The sequence below is a fragment of the Saimiri boliviensis genome, chromosome 6 (assembly GCF_048565385.1).
Source record: "Saimiri boliviensis isolate mSaiBol1 chromosome 6, mSaiBol1.pri, whole genome shotgun sequence".
Classification (NCBI taxonomy): Eukaryota; Metazoa; Chordata; class Mammalia; order Primates; family Cebidae; genus Saimiri; species Saimiri boliviensis.
Genome location: NC_133454.1, coordinates 54,369,852 through 54,376,311, shown reverse-complemented (window position 1 = coordinate 54,376,311; position 6,460 = coordinate 54,369,852). Strand labels below are relative to the sequence as shown.

General features: G+C 49.2%; 1 protein-coding gene across 5 annotated transcripts in view; it reads left to right on the top strand.

Annotated features, from left to right (window-relative positions):
* The first annotated feature begins 4,071 nt into the window (after nt 1-4,071).
* The window catches only part of DDX6 (DEAD-box helicase 6), a 52,814-nt gene continuing 50,425 nt past the window's right edge, over nt 4,072-6,460 (top strand). The window contains exon 1 of one of the 5 annotated variants that reach the window (XM_010334463.3): nt 4,072-4,095. The gene's annotated coding sequence lies outside the window, so the exon portion shown is untranslated. The other 4 variants (XM_010334462.3, XM_039471111.2, XM_003923623.4 and 1 more) reach the window with 4 other exon arrangements.

The following is a 6,460-nucleotide window of genomic DNA, read 5'->3' as shown; positions in this document are numbered from 1 at the left end:
CATGTTGGCCAGGCTGGTGTCAAACTCCTGACCTCAGGTGATCGCCCGCCTTGGCCTCCCAAACTGCCGGGATTACAGGTGTGAGCCACCACACCTGGCCAGCTTTCCTACTTTTCAACTTGAGTTTACTCAGGGGTTGAAACATTTATTCCAACAAAATGTGCCTGATGTGATCTCTCAATGATTAAAGACATCTCCTTAGTAGGCATTAACTTCAGTGCAGTATGTGCACCTCTCTGAGGATATCTCTACTAAGCCCTCAGTGACTGACGCTGCTTCACTTTCTTCAGGTGTATAAATTGAAAGGCAATTTTTACCTGCTATGAAGTCCCAAGAAAACAGGACTTGGCTCCTTGGGCATGCCTTTCGTCTTGTTAGTGACTATCAGATGTTGCTTGAGCATATTTGGAAAATAACTTTGTATGTCAAACATTTGGAAAATCAGAGTATTATACTGCAAATCACTTCAAAGAGGGAAAATACCAAACCAGAAAGCTTAGCCAGATGTGATACAATCATTTCACTGAAGATACGAGATAGGTAAAACTTTTTTCTTTCAAGTAATGAACACATTTGATTGTAATTTGAGCTAAATTATTATATTTCCTTAAAAAAAAAACAAAAACCTAGAATGTTAAAAGTCTGAAATCCAGTTCAGCAAGTTTAAAATATTTGGGTGTTTAAGATATTATCACAGGTCTGCTATTCCAGGTTAAACTTACTTGGAATTTTGGATTCTCAATATTTTAAATTGAAGTTAAAGTGAAATCAAATGTAAATTAACCTGTGATTTTTTTTTCATTCTGGTTATTTTTAGGTAAGTAAATGAGGTTAGGATGTGAGACTAGCAAATAATATTTGCCGAGAAAACCCATTACTGTGAAAAAATTCCAGAAGGAAATTGAAGAGGGGAGATGGAGCAAACGTGATTAAAAACAACATGAAAATGGCTAATACATTTTGGGAAACTTTTTTTTTTTTTTTTTTTTTTTGAGACAGTTTTGCTCTTGTTGCCCAGGCTGGAGTACAGTGATGTGATCTCGGCTTACCGAAACCTCCACCTCCTATGTTCAAGCAATTCTCCTGCCTCAGCCTGCCAAGTAGCTGGGATTACAGGGATGTGTGTACCACCACACCTGGCTAATTTTTTGTATTTTTAGTAGAGATGAGGTTTCTCCATGTTGGTCGGGCTGGTCTCAAATTCTCGACATCAGGTGATCTGCTCACCTTGGCCTCCCACCACTCCCAGCCTTTTTTTTTTTTTTTTTTTCCCAAGAAACAGATTCTTGCTTTGTCACCCAGGCCTGGATGCAGTGGCACAATCATAGCATAGCAATCCTCCACCTCAGCTTCCCAAGTAGTTGGGACTACAGACAAGAGCCATTATGCCTGGCTAATTTTTTAATTTTTTGCAGAGATGGGTTTTGCTATGTTGCCTAGGCTGTGGGAAACTCCCTGTTTTCTTTTTCTTTTTCTTTCTCTTTTTTTTTTTTTTTTTTTTTTGAGATGGAGTCTCACTCTGTCGCCCAGGCTGGAGTGCAGAGAGGTGATCTCAGCTCACTGCAACCTCTGCCTCCTGGTTTCAAACAATTCTCCTGCCTCAGTCTCCTGAGTAGCTGAGACTACAGGCGCACGCTACCAAGCCTGGCTAATTTTGTATTTTTAGTAGAGATGGGGTTTCACAGTCTTGGCCAGGATGGTGTAGAACTCATCACCTTAGTTGATTTGCCTGCTTTGGCCTCTGTAAGTGTTGAGATTACAGGTGTGAGCCACGGTGCCAAGCACAGTGTAAAGCTCTTTACAACAATTAATAGATGAGTTCACTAGGGATGACAGCACACCCTCCAGAAACCATATTTACTACAGATCACCCACAACTATTACACTCAATACTAACTAAAGGGCCAGAGGATTGGATTCATGTAACATTAAAAAATGTACACATACATTTTGTAAATGTAAGGATACTATTTGCATTAGTAAACAACTTACCTGTATTCCTAAAATGTCATACAAATGATTCTTGCAAATCTGTTTTAACTAGGGAGAAAAAATTGTATTGAGATAGTTATACTAGACCTATCAACCACTAAAACTGAACTTGGAAGAAAAGATCCAGGAGTTCATAGCTTAATTCTAAACCATCTATGCTTCTCACTTAAAAACAGAGAAGTGCTGATGTAAATGAGTTGCGAGGTTATCTGACTACCTTCAAAGAACATCCTGCAGAATCTTTGAAGGTTTTAGCCCTGGAAGGATTCCTAGGTAAAAAGGGGGGCACCTATTTCATATTCTACTTTTGGATGCCTCCTTGCTTTTGTTTTATGATCTCGACCAAGCTTCTTGTGTAGGTTACAACTTATTTGTGGGTGTGACCCCGGGCTTCTTTTGCAGGTTATAGTTTATTTGTGGGTGTGAACCCCTTTCCTTTGCTTGGTTCAATTTCTTCATTGGTCTAGGAAAGAGACCCCTCCAAGCAGTGATCTGTTTTAAATCTGTGGGCCTCTCTACCGCTCACTTCATAGCCCAACCCCCCTTTACATTTCTGCTGCTTGGGAAGATACTGAGGACAAAAAAAGCCTCATAGATTAAGAAACCATTTTCTCTCTAGGATGGGCACAAGGTGCAGGGCTATTTCCTTACATAAGTAGGTATTTTAAAACCTGGGCAGGAGATGCCACGCTGTAAATTCAAAATTAAAAATTTAATGTGAACCTCGTTTTTAACTTCAAGAATAGTCTTTACACTATTCTCCACCACCTTCTCATTGGCTGGGTAGAAATAAGGACCACCAAATAAGAACAGGCTATTTACTCAGTGCTGGCTACGGAGTTAGCCGCAATCACTTGGTTTGGCAGAGACTCATAGGCAGGCAGGGGAATGGAAAAACTCTACATATAGCGAAGAGAAACTTCAGGTTGGCTCTGATTGGTGGCTGCTGGCACCGGGAATTTGGAGGAGGGTTAACTAGAAGCGGGGCTTCTTATGTGATTGGTTTGTGGGGCGGGGGGAGCACATTCGGCTTTCTCTGATTGGCCCAGAGCTGGAAGCAGCGGCAAGAAATAGGGAAGCTACCAGTTAGAAAGATCAAGTCCTGACCATTCTGGGCCGATTACCGCAGAGGTCATGGGTAGGAGTTTTAATGTCACATAAGGTTTGGCCATTGTTTGTATATTCAGTCTCTCAATTGCATGAGACCCAGATTTTTAGTTTCTCTTGACCTAGTTAGCTTTTAGCGCCAAAGTTTGGTTTAACTTGAGAGAAAACAGCAGTTCTATTATTTCTATCAAGAATAAACACAGACCTTGGGATCTGAAAAGTAATTATGGAAACATACATAAATATCTTTATAGTGAGGGCCAGGCAGAAGAATCACCCTCTGCCTTCAGGTTCTGCATTTCCTTACAGAATTTGTTTCCATTATAGCTGACGCTTCAGCAGCTTCCTTCCCTTTGGGGGAGGCCCGGCCCCCTCCGCCCCCACTTTCTTGAGTCTCGCCCTTCGAAGGCAGGAGAAAGGGTTATGCACTATCAAGCTCCGCATCTTACAGCCCCGTTTCTCTCCCCACCACCCGGCTTGCTACCCTTCCACCAGGCCTCCGCAGTCCCCCTGCGCAGCGCCCCCTGCGCGGCACCCTCACAGTCCGGCCCCTGTCCCACCCCCAGTTGTGCCTTCATCTCCCTGTTCCTTCCCGACTGGTCTCCCAAGATACACCCTCACAGTCGGGTCCCCTGCCGTCCTCTCCCGGCTCAGGCTCAAGCCCGGTGCCTTCCTCCTGCAGCCCCGCGAGGCGCACTCTCAAGCTCCGTGCCTTTGACCCCAGCTCCCCAGGGGCACCCTCGAGCCTGGTACCCTTCCAATGGGAACTCCTCGGGCGCACCCTCAAGCTCGGCGTACCGGCTATACCATGCCCAGGCGCGCCCTCTGCCCGTGCCTTCCCCCAAGGCGCACCCTCAAGCCAGGAGACCTCCCCCTACCGGGCGCGCCCTACAGACCCGCCCCGCCCCTCGGCGCAGCGCCCCCCGCGCGCCCTCTCGAGTCCTCTCTCCTGCCTCCAGGCCCGGCCCGGCCTCTTTCCGGCCCCCACGCTCAGAGGTGAGCCGGCGTCCCCGCGCCGCTAGCTCCGCGCCTTCCTGCATGGAGGCGCGCCCCGAAAGGCTCGGACGCGGCCCCCTAGACCCGGCCTCAGCCTCCCCGGCTCGCAGGAGACGTCAGGTCAGCTTCCCGTCCCCGAGCAGCTGCCCGAGGGCCAGTTTTCAAAGCATATCTTGGCCATGGAATAAGCAGATCCTCCTCTGGTCTCAACTCCCAATTTTTATTGTGGAGGGGCGAAGGCAGGGCGACCCTTGCCAGCCACCATTCCCCAGTCACTTCGCAGCTGTGGAGAGCAGCCCTCCGGTCCCTTCGGAAAGAAACTCGTACTTCCCCTCGAACTTTCCCCGTCGGTGTGAGAGAAGAGCCCTCCATTTTCTTCTCAGGAGGCTTTCGCGGCCCGGCTTCTTCCCACCACCAGGCAGGGGAGGCAGTGACGCCGCAGCCGCGGCGGCCGAGGTTTCGCCATCTTGAGTGGAGGAGGAGCCGCGGTCGCCGCCATGCGGAGAGGCAGGGAAAGAGGGAGGAGGCGGCGGGCGGGCGAGCTGGCGAGCGAGGGAGGGGGCAGAGGCGCCGAGTTAGCTCAGTCCGGCGGCGACTTCGGCGGCGCCACGAGAGCGGGCAGCGGAGGAGGTAGGGCTGGACGGCCGGGGGAGCCGGCGCTGCTGGCGGCTGGGCTGCGGCCCGCGGTGCGAGGCCGGCGGTGGGGGGGGGACAGGCGGGAGGAGGCCGTGGCGAGGGGGCCGGGTGGGGGCGGGCGGAGGTTTCCGAGGAGGAAGGAGCGGCCGCCATTTTGGGCGCTTCGAGTCAACAATAAAGGACTGAGGGTGCTGAGCGGGAGTCGCCTCCTTGGTAGGACTCTGCCGGAGCCGCGAGACCAGGGGTGAGGTGGTGGGGTCGAGGTCAGAGGTGCTGTCGGGGCTGCGGGGAGTCCCCCGGGCCTGCTTTGAGGGGCTATGTCGGGCGGAGGCCCAAGGCCTGGCCGGGCCTGGGGAGGAAGGCGGGCGGCAGCTGTTTGGGATGGGGGCGCCTGAGGGGAGGCGAATATAGGAATGTGGTGCGCGGCAGGGTCGGCAGGAGGAGCGGGTGGAGTGCTCGGAGGAGCTTTATGGAAGACGAGGGAATATGAGGCCGAAGGGGGCGGCAAGGACTTAGGGGGATGATGGTGGAGGTTATAGGGTACGAGGCGGCCCTATAGGGGGCGGCAGGGACATGTTGTATTGGAGAGCTCTGTTTAGAAGCGAACCCGCCGCTGCTTGATTGCAGTAGGCCTTGCAGGTCAGTAACAGGAGGGTGCTTATGGAGCTCCCGACTGTTGGGAGGAAAGGAGGGGGATTTCTGGGTTGGGGGGGGTCCCTTCGGGGTCTCCTGGGGAGAGCCCCTATTGTTTCCTACTGGCAGAGCTGGTTGCTGGCTCAAATTGCGCAGATAGGATTGCAGAGCCCCAACCTTTTGTGTTTATGTTCAGAGGGAGCTGACTTGAAGTGTGTGTTTTGAGGGGTGAGGGGGAGGGGGCAAGAAATTATTTCCCTACAGTTACGGTGCTTCTGTCATTGGCTTGTCTCTTTCCCCTCTGTCTCTCTCTTTTCTCTTCCACAGCCCCCCTTTTCCCTTCAGAATAAAACCCTGTCACCCCAACTTGCTGGCAAAGCTTAGAGAAACTGCTGCGCTGCATTTGCAAACAAAAGCTCTTGTTGGCGATGACGATACTGTTTGGGGTGTGAAACTGTCAATTGCTAACTACGATCTGAGGAGTGCTGTAATTAACTCGCTAGGGGCTCCTCCCAACTAGTCTACGTTTCTAGTCTACGTTTCTTTTTTCTTTTCTTTTTTTTTTTTTTTTTTAATTTAATGTAGAGCGATAACTTGAAAATCTAAATTGGGAAGGGGTGGGAGGAGTATTTCCTTCTCTGAGACAAAGCTGCAGTGCAGGTTTCAGTTTAAGAAGGGAGCAGTTACCACATAGTCTCATTTTGGATTTAAGGAGATAGGAGGTCTTACTGTGCATGATGGACAGTAATGATGATATCATTTGGTCTTTAAAGGTTGCCCTTTTCATCCTCTTAGTGCTTTGCGAAGAGCTAAGTCTGTGTGAACTGCGTGATATCGCTGATCATAATATAAACCCGTCAATACAGGAAAGTAGCTGTTAACCATATCTGCTTAAGAGGTCATAGTTAGAAGGACTTCAGAATAAACAACTTTGTGTATATGATAATCAGGATTTGCTTGTGAGCAACTTGTTCTTTTTTTTTTTTTTTTTTTTTTTAAGGAAGACGTAATCAAGGAGCATTTTCTCACAAATTTTGAAATCTGTTGACTTTAAAATTTTGAGTTTCAAATGCCTTGGTGTATGATAGAATCAACA